Source organism: Ursus arctos, unplaced genomic scaffold (assembly GCF_023065955.2).
Source record: "Ursus arctos isolate Adak ecotype North America unplaced genomic scaffold, UrsArc2.0 scaffold_33, whole genome shotgun sequence".
NCBI lineage: Eukaryota > Metazoa > Chordata > Mammalia > Carnivora > Ursidae > Ursus > Ursus arctos.
This window is the reverse complement of record NW_026623019.1, coordinates 10,216,827-10,234,871: the sequence shown is the minus strand read 5'-3', so window position 1 is coordinate 10,234,871 and position 18,045 is coordinate 10,216,827. Positions and strand designations below refer to the sequence as shown.

The following is an 18,045-nucleotide window of genomic DNA, read 5'->3' as shown; positions in this document are numbered from 1 at the left end:
TATGACTGGAAGTTTGTACCTTTTGACCACCTTCACCCATTTTGCCCAAGTCCCACCCCCAGCCTCTGGCAACCACCGATCTGTTCTCTGTATCTGTGAGTTAGGTTTGTTTTTTTAATATCATGTAGAGGTGACCTCATGCAGTGTTTGTCCACGTCTGACTTATTGGACTTAGCATATTCCCCCAAGTGTCATCCATGTTGTTGCACATGGCAGGATTTCCTTTCTATGGCTGAATAATTGTGTGTATGTGTATGTGGGTGTATATATATGTCACATTTGCTTTATTCATCATCCATCGATGGACAGTTAGGTTGTTTCCGTGTCTTATCTATTGTAAATAATGCTGCAGTGAATATGGGGGTGCAGATACTTTTTGAAATAGTGGTTTTATTTCCTTTGGATAAATACTCCAAAATAGACTTGCTGGGTCATAGGTTGGATCATTAACTTTTTGAAGAACCTCCGTTCTCTTTTCTTTCTTTCTTCTTTTTTTTTTTTTTTTAAAGATTTTATTTTATTTATTTGACAGAGACAGCCAACAAGAGAGGGAACACAAGCAGGGGGAGTGGGAGAGGAAGAAGTAGGCTCCTAGTGGAGGAGCCCGATGTGGGGCTCCATCTCAGAATGCTGGGATCACGCCCTGAACCAAAGGCAGACGCTTAACGACTGCGCCACCCAGGCGCCCCATCCGTTCTCTTTTTCATTGTGGCTGCACCAATTTACATTCCCACCGACAGTGTACAGGCTTTCCCTTTTCTCCACATACTTGCCGGCTCCTGTTTTTTTTAAATCTTCTTGATGATAGCTATTCTAATACGCGTGAGCTGATAGTTCCTTGTGGTTTAGATTTGTGTTTCCCTGATAGTGACGTTGAGCATCTTGTCATGTATCTGTTGGCCATGTAGATGTCTTCTTTGAAAAAAATGTCCATTCAGTTTCTCTGTCCATTTTTAAGATGAATTATTTCTTTGTCATTGGGTTGTGTGTTTTTTATGTTTTTTGGGTAATAACCCCATACCTGATATGTTTTGCAAATATTTTCTCTTTCCTTAGTTTGCCTTTTCATTTTCTTAATTGTTTCTTTTGCTGGCCAGAATCTTTCAAATTTGATGTAGTCTTGTTGATTTTTTTTGGGGGGGGGTGGGCATTTGTGCTTTTGGTGTTCTGTCTAAAAAATCATTGCCAAGACCAATGTTGAGGAGCTTCTTCCTTATGTTTTATTCTGGGAGTTTTACAGTATTAGTTTTACAGTTTTTGATCCATTTTGAGTTGACTTTTCTTGATTAAGATAGAAGTTAGTTTTATTCTTTTACATGTTAATATCCAATTTCTCCAATACCATGTATTGGAGACTGTCTTTTTCTCCATTTTTGTCTCCCTTGTCAAATATTAGTTGACCATATATGCATGAGTTTGTTTCTGGACACTTGATTCTGTTCCAATGGTCTATGTGTCTGTTTTTCTGTCAGTTCCATACAGTACTGATTACTATAGCTTTGGAGCATGGTTTGAAATCAGAAGTGTAATGCTTCCAGCTTTGTTCTTTGTCAGCATTGCTTTGGCTATTTGGGGTCTCTTGTGATTCCACTAAATTGTAGGACTGTGTTTTCTACTTCTAAAAAGTGCCATTGGAGTCTTGACAAGGAGTGCATTGAATTATGGATGACTTTGCGTAGTATGGATATTTTAACCATGGTTTTTTTTGTTTGTTTGTTCGTTTGTTTTCCATCCATGAGCAAGGTATACTTTTCCTATATGCTTGTCTCTTTGATTTCTTTCCTTTTTTCTTTTTTTTGGAGGTAGTTTTTATTTTGTAATTTTTTTTTTTTTTTTAGATTTTATTTACTTATTTGTCAGAGAGGGAGAGCACAAGCAGAGGGAAGAGGGAGAGGGAGAAGCAGACTCCCCGCTGAGCAGGGAGCCCTACTTGGGGCTCAATTCCAGGACCCTGGGATCATGACCTGAGCCGAAGGCAGACACTTAACTGACTGAGCCACCCAGGCACCCCTTATTTTGTAATTTTGAGATTAAACCATTTTGATGACCTTCAGGTTTTCATTCTTCTTATTTATTTTTTAATTCAAGTATAGTTGACATAAAATACTAGAGTCAGGTGTGTAACATTCAGTAATTATATACAAAACAAAATGCTCACAACAATAAATGCAGTTACCATCTGTCACTACAGTCACTATATAAAGTTATTACAATATTACTGAGTATATTTCCCTATGCTGTAATTTTCCTTCCTGTGACTTATTTATTTTATAACCAGGAATTTCTTTCTCTTAATCCTCTTTACCTATTTGCCTATCTCCCCAACTTTCTTCCCCTCTGGTAATGACTGGTTTTCTATATTTGTGAGTCTGTTTCTATTTTTGTGGTTAGTTTGTTGATTGGTTTTGTTTTTCAGATTTCACGTATAAATGAAATCAAATGCTACTTGTCTTTCACTGTCTGACTTAGTTCACTTAGTGTATAATACTGTTGGGATCCATCCATGTTGTCACAAATGGCAAGATTTAACTTCCGTTTATGGCCGTGTCATATTCTCTCTCCACCCCCTCCACCCTGTGTGTGTGTGTGTGTGTGTACATGTGTGTGTGTGTGTGTGTGTACGTGTGTGTACCACATCTTCTTTATCCGGTCATCTACCGATGGACACTTGTGTTGCTTCCATATATTGCTTATTTTAAATCAACATAGGAATGCATATCTTTTTGAATTAGTGTTTTTGTTTTCTTTTTCTTTTTTTTTTTTTAAAGATTTTTTATTTATTTATTTGACAGAGATAGAGACAGCCAGCGAGAGAGGGAGCACAAACAGGGGGAGTGGGAGAGGAAGAAGCAGGCTCCTAGCAGAGGAGCCTGATGTGGGGCTCGATCCTGTAACACCGGGATCACGCCCTGAGCCGAAGGCAGACACTCAACCGCTGTGCCACCCTGGTGCCCCAGTGTTTTTGTTTTCTACAGGTAAATACCCAGAAGTGGAATTGCTGGATCGTATGGTATTTCTATTTTCAGTTTTTTTGAGGAAGCTCCATACTGTTTTCCACAGTGGCTGCACCAGTTTACATTCCCACCAACAGTGCACGAGGCTTCCCTTTTCTCCACATCCTTGCCAACACTTGTTACTTTTTGTCTTTTAAAAAAATTTTTAAAGTAAGCTCTAGGCCCAACACGCGGCTTGAACTTACAACCCTGATACCAAGAGTTGCATGCTGTACCGACTGCACCAGCCAGGCACCCCTACTTCTTGCCTTTCTGATTCTAGCCATTCTGGCAGCTGTGAGGTAATAGCTCATTGTGGTTTTGATTTGCATTTCCCTGATGATCAGTGATGTCGAGCATCTTTTCATGTGCTTATTGGCCATCTGTACATCTTCTTTGGAAAAATTTCTATTCAGGTCCTCTGTCCATTTTTTCCCCCTCTATTTTTTTTTTTTTTAAGATTTTATTTATTTATTTGACAGAGACAGAGACAGCCAGTGAGAGAGGGAACACAAGCAGGGGGAGTGGGAGAGGAAGAAGCAGGCTCACAGCAGAAGAGCCTGATGTGGGGCTCGATCCCAGAACGCCAGGATCATGCCCTGAGCCGAAGGCAGACGCTTAACCGCTGTGCCACCCAGGTGCCCCACCCCCTCTATTTTTTAATCAGATTATTTTTTGGTATTGTTGTATGAGTTCTTTGTATTTTTTTTATATTAACCCCTTATCAGATACATTATTTGTAAATATCTTCTCTTATTGAGTATGTTGCTGTTTTGTTTTGTTGATGGTTTTCTTTGCCTGGGAAAGGCTTTTTAGTTTAATGTAGTCCCAGTAGTTTATTTTTGCTTTTGTTTCTCTTGCCTGAGGAGACCTGTTTCCATTGCTAGGGTTAATGTCCAAGAGATTACTGCCTATGTTTTCTTTCAGGAGCTTTATGGTTTCAGGTCTCACTTTTAGGTCTTTAATCCATTTAGAGTTTATTTTTGTGTGTGGTGTGAGAAAGTGGTCCAGTTTTACTCTTTTGCATGTAGCTGTCCAGTTTTCAGCATCATTTATTGAAGAAACTATTTTTTCCTCATTGCACATTTTTCTCCTTTGTTAAGTAGATTAATTGGCCGTATAAGGGTGAGTTTCTAGGCTCTCTACCCTGTTTGATTAATTTATGGGTCTGTTTTTTGTGCCAGTACCATACTGTTTTGAGTACTACTATAGCATTGTGGTATAAGCTTGACATCTGGGAATGTGATACCTCCAGCCTTGACCTCCTTTCTCAAGATTGCTTTGGCTATTAGGGGTCTTTTGTGGTTTCATACAGGTTTTAGTATTATTTGTTCTAGTTCTGTGAAAAATGCTATTGATATTTTGATAAGATTTCATTAAATCTTTAGGTTGCTTTGTACAGTATGGGCATTTTTTTTTTTTTAAAGATTTTATTTATTCGACAGAGATAGAGACAGCCAGCGAGAGAGGGAACACAAGCAGGGGGAGAGGGAGAGGAAGAAGCAGGCTCCTAGCGGAGGAGCCTGATGTGGGGCTCGATCCCATAACGCCGGGATCACGCCCTGAGCCGAAGGCAGACGCTTAACCGCTGTGCCACCCAGGCGCCCCACAGTATGGGCATTTTCAGTCCATGAGCACGGCTTATTTTCCTGTTTACTGTCATCTTCACTTCTCTCATCAATGTCTTCCAGTTTCAGAGTACAATTTTTTCACCTCCTTGGTTAAATTTATTTTTAGGTATTTTATTCTTTTTGATGCAATTGTAAATAGGATTGTTGTCTTAATTTCTCTGTTATTGTATAGAAATGCAACAGATTTCTGTAAATTAAATTTGTGTCCCATAAATTTATGAAATCATTTATCAGTTCTAGTAGTTTCTTGGTAAAGTCTTTAGGGTTTTCTTTCTTTCTTTCTTTCTTTCTTTCTTTCTTTCTTTCTCTCTCTCTCTCTCTCTCTCTCTCCTCTCTTTCTTTCTTTCTTTCTTTCTTTCTTTCTTTCTTTCTTTCTTTCTTCTTTTTAAAAAATTTTCTATGTTATGTTAGTCACCATACAGTACATCCTTAGTTTTTGATGTAGTGTTCCATGATTCATTGTTTGCATATAACACCCAGTGCTCCATGGAATATGTGCCCTCCTTACTACCCATCACTGGCCTATCCCAATCCCCTACCCCCCTCCCCTCTGAAGGGGGAATGAACCACGAGAGACTATGGACTCTGGGAAACAAACTGAGGGTTTTCTATATATAATACTGTGTCATCTGCAAATAGTGACAGAAATACTACTTCTTTACCAATTTGGATGCCTTCTATTTCTTGTCTGATTGATGTGGTTAGGACTTCTGGTTCTATGTTGAATAAAAGTGGTGAGAATGGACATTCTCACCTTGATCCTGACTGTAGAGGAAAAGCTTTCAGCTTTTTACTATTGAGTACATTAGCTGGGGTTGGTCATATATGGTCCTCATTATGTTGAGGTGTGTTTACTCTATACCCACTTTGTTGAGAGTTTTTATTATGATGGATGTTTAATTTGTCAATTTTTTTCCTGCATTTATGGAGATGATCATATGATTTTTATCCTTCATTGTGTTAATGTATCACATTGATCAATAGGCAGATAGTGAACCATTCTTGCATCTCTGGAATAAATCCCATTTGAATGCAGTAAATGACCCTTTTGCTGAAAAATTGCTAGTATGTGTTGAGAATTTTTGTATCTGCGGTCATTAGGGATATTGAAGTATAATTTCCTTTTTTAATAGTGTGTCTGATTTTGATATTAGTCATGCTGGCTTTGTAGATTGAATTTGGAAGAGTTCCTTTCTCCTCAATTTTTTGGAAGAATTTGAGAAGACTAGATATGAATTATTCTCTAAATATTTGGTAGAATTCACCTGTGAAGCCATCTGATCCTGGACTTCTGTTTGGTAGTTTTTTGATTACTGATTAAATTTCATTACTGATAATTGGTCTGTTCAGATTTTCTTTTTTCTCCTATTTCAGTCTTGGAAGATAGTATGTTTCTAGGAATTTATCCATTTCCAGGTAGTCCAGTTTGTCGGCATGTGATTTTTTGTAGTAGTTTCTTAGAATCCTCTTATTTCTGTAGTGCGGTTATAACTTTTCTTTCATTTCTGATATTATTTTACTTTAATTTTTAAAAAAGATTTCATTTATTTGTCAGAGAGAGACAGGGCACAAGCAGGGGGAGTGGCAGGCAGAGGGAGAAGCAGGCTCCCTACCAAGCGGGGAGCCTGATGCTGGACTTGATCCCAGAATCCTGGGATCATGACCTGAGCCAGAGGCAGACGTTTAACCGACTGAGCCACCCAGGCATCCCTCATATCTGATTTTATTTAATTTATTTATTTTTAAGATTTTATTTATTAGAGAGCATGAGTGTAGTGAAGGGCAGAGGGAGAACCAGACCCCTGCTGGGCAAGGAGCCCCATGTGGGGCTAGATCCCAGGACCCTGGGATTATGACCTGAGCAGATGCTTAACCAACTGAGCCACCCAGGCATCCCCCTCATATATGATTTTATATGAGTCCTTTCTTTCTGTTCTTCTCTATTTCTTTCTGATGAATCTGGCTGAAGGTTGATCAATTTTCTTCTATCTTTTAAAAGAACAAGTCTTGGTTTCATTGATTTCTTTTTTTCTATTGTTTTTTAGTCTGTATTTGATTTGTTTCTGCTCTGGTCTTTATTACTTCCTTCCTTCTACTAACCGTGGACTTTGTTTATTCCTTGTAGTTCATTTAGGTGTGAGGTTAGAGTGTTTATTTGACATTTCACTTGTTTCTTGATGTAGGTCTGTCAGGGAGGAATCATTCTTCTATCCTCCAGATCTTCCAGCTGGAATAAAATCAAATTCACACAAGACAGGTTTAACAGGACAAAAAACAAAACAAAACAAAAAAACCAAAACCAAAAACAAAAAAACCCAATAATGACATTGGACCTAAAGAAATGACCAAGGCAGGCAGTTTATATATATTTTAGACAAAGAGACAATAAATTTGTGAGGAATTTATGGGATATGGAAAATAGGTGTGGGGGAGCTTTAATTACTAAGGAATTCTAGAATTTGGCATGAGGTAATAGATTAGTAAAAAGGTAACAGGATTTGTTTTTACAGTTTTCTCAACTTTTTTTTTTTTTTTAAGATTTTATTTTTTTAAGTAGTCTCTCTACCCAATGTGGGGCTTGAACTCACAACCCCGAGACCAAAAGTCACATGTTCTTCCAACTGAACCAGCCAGGTTACTCCAGTTTTTTCAGCTATTAAAGTCCCCATCTCCAGTAATAAGGATGTCTTTTTACTTCTTAGTATGTAGGGAGGATGTTTTTCACATGGGAGATTCGTTTTCTGCCTTGGGGTGGACAGTGGAATGTCTTCTGAGTGTCTTTGTATGGGTTCTTAAGTAACTTTTATTTAAAATAATCATTATGCTGAAGTGGCACCTTTTGGTGCAAACTGCCCTTGACCCCTACACTTTGCTCTTAGAACTGTTCTTGTCGTGTCCCAAAGATTTTGGAATATTGTTTCCATTTTCATTCATATCAAAGTATTTTTTGATTTCCTCTTTGATTTCTTGGTTGACACTCATATATTGTTCAGTGACACACTGTTTAATCTCCATGTGTTTGTGTCTTACAGTTTTGTAACTGATTTCTAGTTTTATACTTGTTGAAAAGATGCTTGATAGGATTTCAATCTTAAATTTATTGAATTGTTTTATCACCTAAGGTGATTTTTTTCTGGATATTGTTCCCTGTGTACTTGAATATGTATTGTGCTTCTTTTAAATGAAATATTGTGTGTATATCTCTTAAGTCCATCTGGTCTCATGTGTTATTCAAAGCCGCTGTTTCCTTATTGGTTTTCTGTTGGGATGACCTATCCATTCATGTAAGCGGGGTGTTAAAGTTCCCTACTATTCTTGTATTACTGCCATCTTCTCCCTTTATGTCTATTAATATTTGCTTTAATATTTCAGTGCTCCTTGTTGGGTACATAGATATTTAAAATCATTACCTGCTCTTGTTGGATTGATCCCTTTATCATTATGTAATGCCCCTTTTTAGTGGAAGTATAGTTGATACAATATCACATTAGTTTCGGGGCGCCTGGGTGGCTTAGTCGTTGAGCGTCTGCCTTCGGCTCAGGGCGTGATCCCGGAGTCCTGGGATCGAGCCCCACGTCAGGCTCCTCTGCTGAGAGCCTGCTTATTCCTCTCCCACTCCCCCTGCCTGTGTTCCCTCTCTCGCTGGCTGTCTCTCTCTGTCAAATAAATAAGTAAAATCTTAAAAAAAAATCACATTAGTTTCAAGCGTACAGCATAGCGATTTAACACTTCTACATGTTATGCTGTACTCACCACAAGTGTGGCTACTGTCTGTCACCATTCAATGCTTTTACCATACCGCTGACTTTATTCCCTACGCTATACCTTTTATCCCCTTGACTTTATCATCTCATAATGGGAAACCTGTATCTCTCACTCTTTTTCACCCATTTTGCTCATCCCCCCATACCTCCTCCTCTCCGGCAACCATCAGTTTGTTCTCTGAATTTATGGGTCTGTTTCTGTTTTTTGTTTACTCATTTGTTTTGTGTTTTAAATTCCACAGTATAAGTGAAATCATACAGTATTTGTGTTTGTGTGACTTCACTTAGCATAAACTTTGACATTTTAATTACTGTGTGCTGTGGTGTGGACTTCCTTAGATTCATCTTGTTTGGAATTCTTTGTGCTTCCTGAAATTGGATGTCTGTTTCCTTCTGAGCATTACGGAAGTTTTCAGTGATTATTTCTTCAAGTAAGTTTTCTGCCCTTTTGCTCTCTTGTCCTTCTGGGACTTTTATAATGTGATGTTCATTTGCATGTTCATTTGCTTATCGGTGTCCAGCAGATCCCTTAGCCTATTCTCATTTTTTAAAATTCTTTTTTCTTCTTGCTGTTGACCTTGGATGCTTTCCATACCCTGTCTTCCAGAATGTTGATCTGCTCTTCTGCATCTGCTAATCTAGTGATTTCCGTTAGTGTATTTTTCTAATTTTAGTTATTGTGTTCTTCAACTCTGATTGGTCCTTTTTTATATTTTCTATCTCTTTGTTGAAGTTCACACTGAGTTCTTCAACTCTTCTCTCTAGTCTGGTGCATATCTTAATGATGATTACTTTGAACTCTTGATTACGGGCGCCTGGGGGGCTCCGTTGGTTAAGCGCTGCCTTCAGCTCAGGTTATGATCCCGGGGTCCTGGGATCAAGCCCTGCTTCTGTCTTCCTTAGCTGCTCCCCCAGTTGTGCTCTCTCTCTGTCAAATAAATGAATAAATAAAATCTTTAAAAAAATATTTAAAAAACCTTCTTGATTAAGCTTATTGTTTGTTTCTTTTTCTGAGGTTTTGTCTTATTTTTAATTTGGAGCATATCCCTTTATGTCCCCATTTTGCTTGAATTTCTGTGTTTGTTTCTGTGAATTAGGTGAAACTGCTACTGCTCCTAAACTTATTTGTTATTTAATTTTGAAAGATTTTACTTGTCTATTTGAGAGAGAGCATGCATGTGCACAAGTAGGGGAGAGGTGCAGAGGGAGAAGGAGAAGCATGGAGCTAGTACCCAGGACCCTGGGATCATGACCTGAGCTGAAGGCAGAGGCTTAACCAACTGAGCCACCCAGGTGCCCCTACTTCTCCTAAACTTAAAGGAATGGTCTTGTCTTGTGTGTGGTCCCCTCTTCAGACTGTGCCTGGTGACTTTAGCCAGAGCTGTGGATCACAGGGTACTCCCTGCTGAGGCTGTCCTGTTGGGATGGGGGAGCTGAAGTTGGGTATGGGCAGGGGTGGTCCTAAGGCTCTCCATGTAGAGGAGTCCCCGGCCAAACACCTGAAGCTGAAGTGTGTGCAAGCCAGGAGGTCCTAGGGCTCTCTGTACAGAGGACACCCTGGCAGGACAGCTGAAGCTGAAGTGGGTACAAGGTGGGGGGGGCGGGCTCCTAGGACTCTCTGCATGGAGGGAACCCTGGCAGGACAGCTGAAGCTGAAGTGGGTGGAAGTTATGTAATGCACTTTTTTTTGTCTTGTTACAATCTTTGTTTTTAAGTCTATTTTGTCTGATAAAAGTTCTGCTATCAAAGTATTTTTTTTCATTTCCATTTGCATGGAATATCTTTTTTCCATCCCTTCACTTTCAGTCACTATGAGCATTTAGGTCTGAAGAGCATATCTTGTAAATAACGTATAGGTGGGTGTTGGTTTTTTTATGCCTTTAGTCACTCTCTTACCTCTGATTGGAACATTTAGTCCGTTCATATACATACCTATTGTCATTTTGTTAATTGTTTTCTGGTAGTTTTGTAGTTCTTCTCTATTCCTTTCTTGTTCTCTTGTGATTTGATGTCTTTCTTCTTTTTTAAGTAAGTTCTATGCTCAGCGTGGGGCTTGAACTCTCAAACCCAGGATTGAGAGTTGCATGCTCTACCCACTGAGCCAGCCAGGTGCCTCTGATGTCTTTCTTTAGTGTTTCACTTGGATTCCTTGTCTTTATTTTTTGATTTGTGGTTACAGTTGTCATAAAAAAACGGACTAGGTATGTAGCAGTCTATTTTAAATTGACGGTCTCTTCCATTTGAACACATGCTAAAAGCACGTGTGTGTGTGTGTATAATTTTTTAAGTTGTAATTTTTCAAGTTTTAATTTATATTATATTTATATATATAAATGTTTTAAGGTTTATTTAATCTCTACACTCAATGTGGAGCCTCAAACTCATGACCCTGAGATCTAGAGTCAGATACTCTTCAGACTGAGCCAGCCAGGCACCCCTAAAAGCACTGTATTTTTATTTTCTTCTTCCATGTTTTATTTGATAGCATACACACACACACACACACACACACACACACACACACACACATCTTATTTTTTAATTTGTGGATACCTTAACTATTGGAGATACAGTTGATTTTACTACTTTTAAAATATTTTTTGTAAGGCTGGTTTAGAAGTGACGAGCTTCTTTAACTTTTGTTAAAGGAAAACTATCTTTCAGTTATGAATGATACCCTTGCCAGGTAGAGTATTATTGGTTGTAGGTTTTCTTCTTTCAACACTCGAAACATGCCCCTCTCTTCTGGCCTGCAAAATTTCTGCTGAAATATCAGCTGATAGTTTTCTGGTGCTCCCTTGTATGTAACTAGTTGCTTTTCTCTTGCTGGTTTTAAGATTCTTTATCTTATATTTTTACTACTTTAATTATTTTGTGTCTTGGTGTGAACCTCTTTGGATTTATCTTTGGGGCTCCCTGTGATTTCTGTATCTAGATGTCTGTTTCCTTCCCCAGGTTAGAAAAGTTTTCAGCCATTATTTCCTTAAATAAATTTTCTGCCCCTTTTGTTCTCTCTTCTCCTTCTGGGACCCCCAAAATGTGCATGTTAGCATGTTTGATATTGTCCCAGAGGTTCTTTAACCTATCCTCCTTTTAAATGTTTTTCTTTTCTCTTTGTTGTTCAGTTTAGAAGATTTCCACTACTACCTCCCATATCCCTGATCTGTTCTTCTGTATCCTCTAATCTGCTGTTGATATCCTTTAGCGTATTTTTCGTTTCAGTTACTGTATTCTTCAGCTTTTGTTCTTAATTTTTTTTTTTTTTTTTTGGTGGGGGCACCTCAGTGGCTCAGTCAGTCAAGTGTCCGACTCTTGATCTCAGCTCAGGTCTTGATCTCAGGGTTGTGAGTTCGAACCTCACGCTGGCCTCCACAGTGGGTGTGAAGCCTCCTTAAACATTTTTTGGGGGGGGGAGTATTGTTGTTATTCAGTGTTAAATTAGTTTTAGGTGCACAGCATAGTGATTTGACAATTCTATACATTATGCAATGCTTACCACAACAAGTGTGGTTGATTGGTTCTTATTTCTGATTTTTATATTGTTTAATTTTAAACTTTTATTTATTTAAGATTTTAAAATGTTTAATCTCTACACCTGACGTGGGGCTTGAACTTTGAACTCTGAGGTCCAGAGTTGCATGCTCTATGGCCTGAGCCAGCCAAGTGCCCCTGTTGTTTAATTTTAAAAATATTGTCTTTTGTTGAACTCCGTTCGTCCACTCGTCTCCTAAGTTTGGTGAGTATTTTTATGATCATTGCCTTGAAATTTTTTATCAGGTACATTGCTTATCACCATTTTGAATAGTTCTTTTTCTGAGGTTTTGTCCTCTTCTTTCATTTGGAACATACTCCATTGTCTTTCATTTTGTAGGACTCTGTGTTCCTTTCTATTTAACGTATTACTTAGGTAGCTCTGTCATCTGGTCTTGAAGGGAGTGACCTTACATAAGAGGCACCCTGTGGGGTCCAAAAACACAATCCCTCTGGTCACTTGGATCAGGCACTCCAGGGCTGTCCTCTGTGTGTGCTGTATGCACCCTCCTTTTGTGACTGCTGTGTCTGCTGAGCGTACTGGGGAGTGGGGTTAGCCCTGGGTGAGGCTGTCGAGGAGGCCCACTCATGACCATTGTAGGCATACAGGTGGCTGGCCTGGTTCCTCCCTTCCCCAGGGAAGGAGTCACATTGGAGGGTTGCCAGTCTAGCTGAGGCTTCCCACCATGTATGCCAGGGTGTGAACTGCTTTCGAGGGGTACCTGTGAGGGTAGGTGCATTGGGTTGGGCAAGGAACACCAGGGCAGAGCAAGTGTACTAGAAAGGTAGATGGAAAGTGTCAGAACTGGCATACACCAGTGTCAAGCCAGCTTGGCTGAAGGAGGGCAAGAAAGATGACCCCTGGCAGCACTTCCACCTCCAGAGAAAGTTCCTATAGATCCCTGCCCCTCCAGCACATGCCCCCAAATTAATCAATACATTTGCTACATGTATGGCCCAGGTGCCTTTTGAACTGCTGGCTCTATACTGAGTGATACAGTGTACTGTCCCTTTAAGAGTAGTCTTGGTTTCCTATAGCTTTTCAGCTCTCCCAGAGGTAAGCTCTACTGATTTTCAAAGCTAGATATTATGGGGCTTTATGTTCCCGGTATGGATTCTCACAGCAGGTGATGCCCTGTATGGGCTTGAATCCCTCACTCCTCAGGGAGGACCTCCAGGCCCACATATTCCTCCTGCTTGTGGCCATGTGGGCTCTTGGTTCCCAACCAGAATGTGTCTCTTCCCTTCCTACCCTTCTCAATATGGCTTTTTCTTTGTATTTTTAGCAGTTGATCTTAGAGACTGTTCCTCTGTATGTAGTTGGAGCCCTGGCGTGTTCATGGGAGGAAGTGCATTCAGGACCTTCCTCCTCCGCCACTTATACTTCACTCTGTGTTCTTTGATTTATTGCTCTCTTGTAGTTTTCAGAGTAGAGATATTTTAGCTCTGTGGTTAAGTTTATCCCTAGGTATTTTACTCTTTTTGATGCTATTATAAGTGGTATCGTTTTCTTTTTCAAATAATTTGTTGTTAGTGCACAGAAATACTACTGATTTTTGTGTATTAATTTTGTATCCTTCAGCTTTATTAAATTCATTCCTTAGGTCTAATAAATTTTTGGTAGAGTCTTTAGGGTTTTCTTTTTTCTTTTTTTTTTTTTTAAAGACTTTATTTATTTATTTGACAACAAGAGACAGCTAGTGAGAGAGGGAACACAAGCAGGGGGAGTGGGAGAGGAAGAAGCAGGCTCCCAGCGGAGAAGCCTGATGTGGGGCTCGATCCCAGAACGCTGGGATCACGCCCTGAACCGAAGGCAGATGCTTAACAACTGCGCCACCCAGGCACCCTTCTTTTTTTTTTTTTTTTTATTTAAGATTTTGTTTATTTGTTTGACAGAGTGAGTGAGCACAAACAGGGAGAACAGTAGAGGGAGAGGGAGAAACAGGCTCCCGGCTGAGCAGGGAGCCCAACGCAGGACTCGATCCTGGGATCATGACCTGAGCTGAAGGCAGACGCTTAACCGACTGAGCCACCCAGGCACCCCTAGGGATTTCTATATATAAAATTTTGTTATCTGCAAATAGGTGCTTTTACTTTATCCTTTCCAATTCTGAGGTCTTTAATTTCTTTTTCTTGCCAGATTGCTCTGAGTAGAACTTCCAGTACCAGGTTAATTAGGAGTGGTGAGACTGGAGGTGTTTTATTGTGTTCTTGATCTTAGAGGTCGTACCGAATATGATGTTAGCTCTTAGTTTGTCATACATGGCTTTTATTATGTTGAGGTACCTTCCTCCCATACCTAATTAAGAATTTGTATCATGAAAGTGTGTAGACTTTTGTCATATGCATTTTCAGTATCTGTTTAAGTGATCATATGATTTTTTCCTTTTATTCTATTGTGATTTATAACATTGATTTTTTTGTGTGTATGTTGAACATCCTTGTATTCCAGAGTAAACCCCACTTGATCATGGTGAATGAACCTTTTAATGTACTGCTGACTCGAGTTTGCTAGTATTTTCTTGAGAATTTTCATATCTCTTTTCATCAGGGATATTGACCCGTAGTTTACTTTTCTGGTAGTGTGCTTTCATGGTTTTGGTATCAGAGTGATGCTGACCTTAAAAAAAAAAAAAAAAAAGTTTGAAAATGTTCCCTTCTTTTTAATTTTGTTTTGGAGGGGGGAAGAGTAGGAGGAGTATTGGCATTATTCCTCTTTAAATGATTGATAAAATTCACCAGTGAATATCTGGTCCTGGGTACATATTTGGGAGATTAAAAAAAAATTTTTTTTTAAATTTAAATTCAGTTAGGCAAAATCTTTGGGGAATTTTTAATTGATTGAATCTTCTTACTAGTGTTTTGTCTGTTAGCTTTTCTATTTCTTCTGGATTCATTTTTGGTATGTTGTATATTCCTAGGGATTTTTCCATTTCTTCCAATTTTCCAGTTTGGTACATAGTAACTTATTATAATAATTTATATTTCTGTATCATCAATTATGATGTCTGCTTTTTCTTTTATGATTTTGTTAATTTTGGTTCTCTTTTTTCCTTGGTTAGTTTAGCTAAAAATGTAATTTTATCACTTCAAAGGACCAACTCCTAGTTGTTAATTTTTTCTGTTTTCCTCTTCTCTTTTTATTTCTCCTCTAATCTGTATTTCTTTCCTTCTTCAACTGTGGGATTAGTTTGTCCTTTTTCTAAGTCCTTAAGGTGTAAAGTTAGCTTGTTTGAGATCTTTGTTTCTTAATGCAGGTGTTTTTGCTATAAATTTCTCTTTTTGAACTGCTTTAAAAAAAATTTTTAGTTGGGATAGGCCGGTGATGGGTGTTAAGGAGGGCACATATTGCATGGTGCACTGGGTGTTATATGCAAATAATGAATCATAGAACATTACATCAAAAACTAAGGATATACTGTATGGTGACTAACATAACATAATAAAAAATTACTATAAAAAATTTTAGTTGACAAAGTTAGTTTCAGGCATACAACATAGGGATTCAGCAATTGTATATATTAAACAATGTTCACCACAATAGGCGTAGTTGCCATCTGTCACCATATAAAATTATTACAATATTATTGACTATATTCCGTAATTTTCATCTCTGTGACTTACTTTATAACATGAAGTTTGTACCCTTTACCTTTTGGATCCATCCCCCACATTCTTGCATCTAGTTATATCACCTGTTTGTTGTTTAGTGTTTGGTGTTTTTTGCTTGTTTGTTTTGTTTTAGATTCCACGTACAGGTGAAATCATAAGACGTTTTTCTCTGGCTTATTTCACTTAGCATGATACCCACTATGTCCATCAATGTTGTCACAAATGGCAAGTTTTCATTCTTTTTTGTGGTTGAGTAATGTTCCATTGTATTATTACCACATTTTCTTTTTTTTCTTTTTTTTTTTAGATTTATTTATTTATTTATTCGACAGAGATAGAGACAGCCAGCGAGAGAGGGAACACAAGCAGGGGGAGTGGGAGAGGAAGAAGCAGGCTCATAGAGGAGGAGCCTGATGTGGGGCTCGATCCCACAATGCTGGGATCACGCCCTGAGCCGAAGGCAGACGCTTAACCGCTGTGCCACCCAGGCGCCCCTATTACCACATTTTCTTAATGCAGTCATCTTTTTTTTTTTTTTAAAGTAGGCTCTATGCCCAACGTGGGGCTTGCACCCCAAATCCCAAGATAGGGTTGCATGCTCTACTGACTGAGCCAGCCAGGGACCCCTGCATTCATTTTTTTGATGACCCTTAGGTTACGTCCGTGTCTTGGTATTTAAAATATTGCCTCATGATCGCTTTGGCAGCACATACACTACAACTGGAAAAATACAGAGAAGATTAGCATGGCCCCTGCATGAGGATGACCTAGAAATTTGCAAAGCATTCCATATTTTTTATATATACAATTGAATATTACTCAGCCATCAAAAAGAGAAATCTTATATTTGCAACGACATGGATGGAACTAGAGGGTACTATACTAAGCAAAATAAGTCAATCAGAGAAAGAGATTTATCACATGATTTATAAGTGAAAGTGATTTCACTTATATGAATTTAAGAAACAAAACAGAGGATCATAGGGGAAGGAAGGGAAACATAAGATGAAATCAGAGAGGGAGACAAGCCATAAGAGACTCTTAACTATAGGAAACAGGGTTGTTGGAGGGGATAGGGGTGGGGGGATGGGGCAATTGGGTGATGGGCATTAAGGAGGGCACTTTATGTGATGAGCACTGGGTGTTATATGCAGCTGATGAATCACTGAACTCTACCTCTGAAACTAGTAATATGCTATATGTTGATTAATTGAATTTAAATAAATTTTTTAAAAGATAAAATCTCTGGGATAATAAAATAATAGTGTAAGAAAAGTGAGATGTGACTAGGGCAAAATGTAAATGTAAAATGGGAGTACATTTTCCCTCCACCAGTCGGAAGGTAAGCTATTCTTTTCATGCAACTAATTTGTTAAAGCAATAGGATGGGCATTAGTAGATCTATATGGGATGGATATCCATCTATAGGTTGAGATGTATATAATATATGTATTAGGACATATAGATTGGGACTTGTCCACTTCTGTAACCGCATGAAAGGGATTTATAAGGACTTGGCTCACACAATTACAGAGGCTAATAAATCCCAAGATCTGTAGTAGACAAACTGGAAACCAGGAGAGCCAGTGATGTAGTTCTAGTCCAAAAACCAGCAGGCTTCAGTCCCAAGAAGAGCTGATGTTTCAGTTCAAGTCCAGAGGCAAGAAAAGCTCAAATACAAGTCAGGCAGGAGAAGTTTCCTCTTACTTGCAGGGGTGGGTGGGTGGGGTCACCCTTTTCCTCCTATTTAAGTCTTCAGATGATTAGATGAGATCCACTCACATCATGAAGGGCAATCTGCTTTACTCAGAAGCCATTTTCATTGTCTATCATCTAACCGGTGGTGTATCTTTTAAAGACTTGTACAAGTGTACACACATCCCTCTCTCAAAATCTCTTTCAAAGCAGAAAATAGAGGAATAAAAGAAAAAAATATTGTTTCGATAAGCAAAGGAATGCATATATCTTTTCAAATTAGTGTTTTCATTTTCTTTGGGCAAATAACCATTAGTGGAATTGCTGGACCATAGTTCTTTTTCTTTTTCATTTCTTTTCTTTCTTTGAAAGGTTTTATTTAATTAATTAATTAATTTGAGAGAGAACATGAGTTGGGGGGGAGGGCAGAAGGAGAAGGAGAAGCAGACTCCCTGCTGAGCAGGGAGCCCTATGAGGGGCTCCATCGCAGGACCTGGGGATCATGACCTGAGCTAAAGGCAGAGTCTTAGCCAATGGAGCCACCCAGGCGCCCCTCATATTTCTATGTTTAACTTTTTGAGGAAACTCTGTACTGTTTTGCTTAGTGGCTACACCAGTTTACATTCCCACCAGCAGTGCTCGAAGGCTCTCATTTCCTTATATTCCCACCAACACTCGCTACTGTTTTTCCTTCTGCTAGGCATTCCGACAGGTGTGAGGTGATAGCACATTGTGGTTTTGATTTGCCATTTCCTTAATGATTAGTAATGTTGAGCATCTTTTCATGTATTTGTTGGCCATTGGTAAGTCTTCTTTTGA

General features: G+C 38.9%; 1 long non-coding RNA gene and 1 other non-coding gene across 2 annotated transcripts in view; both read left to right on the top strand.

Annotated features, from left to right (window-relative positions):
* The window catches only part of LOC113270197 (uncharacterized), a 97,289-nt gene that overhangs the window by 18,203 nt on the left and 61,041 nt on the right, over positions 1–18,045 (top strand). The window lies entirely within an intron of this gene.
* Positions 16,226–16,328, top strand: LOC113249788 (U6 spliceosomal RNA). The gene has a single exon (XR_003313875.1). It is a non-coding gene; the product is annotated as a U6 spliceosomal RNA (small nuclear RNA).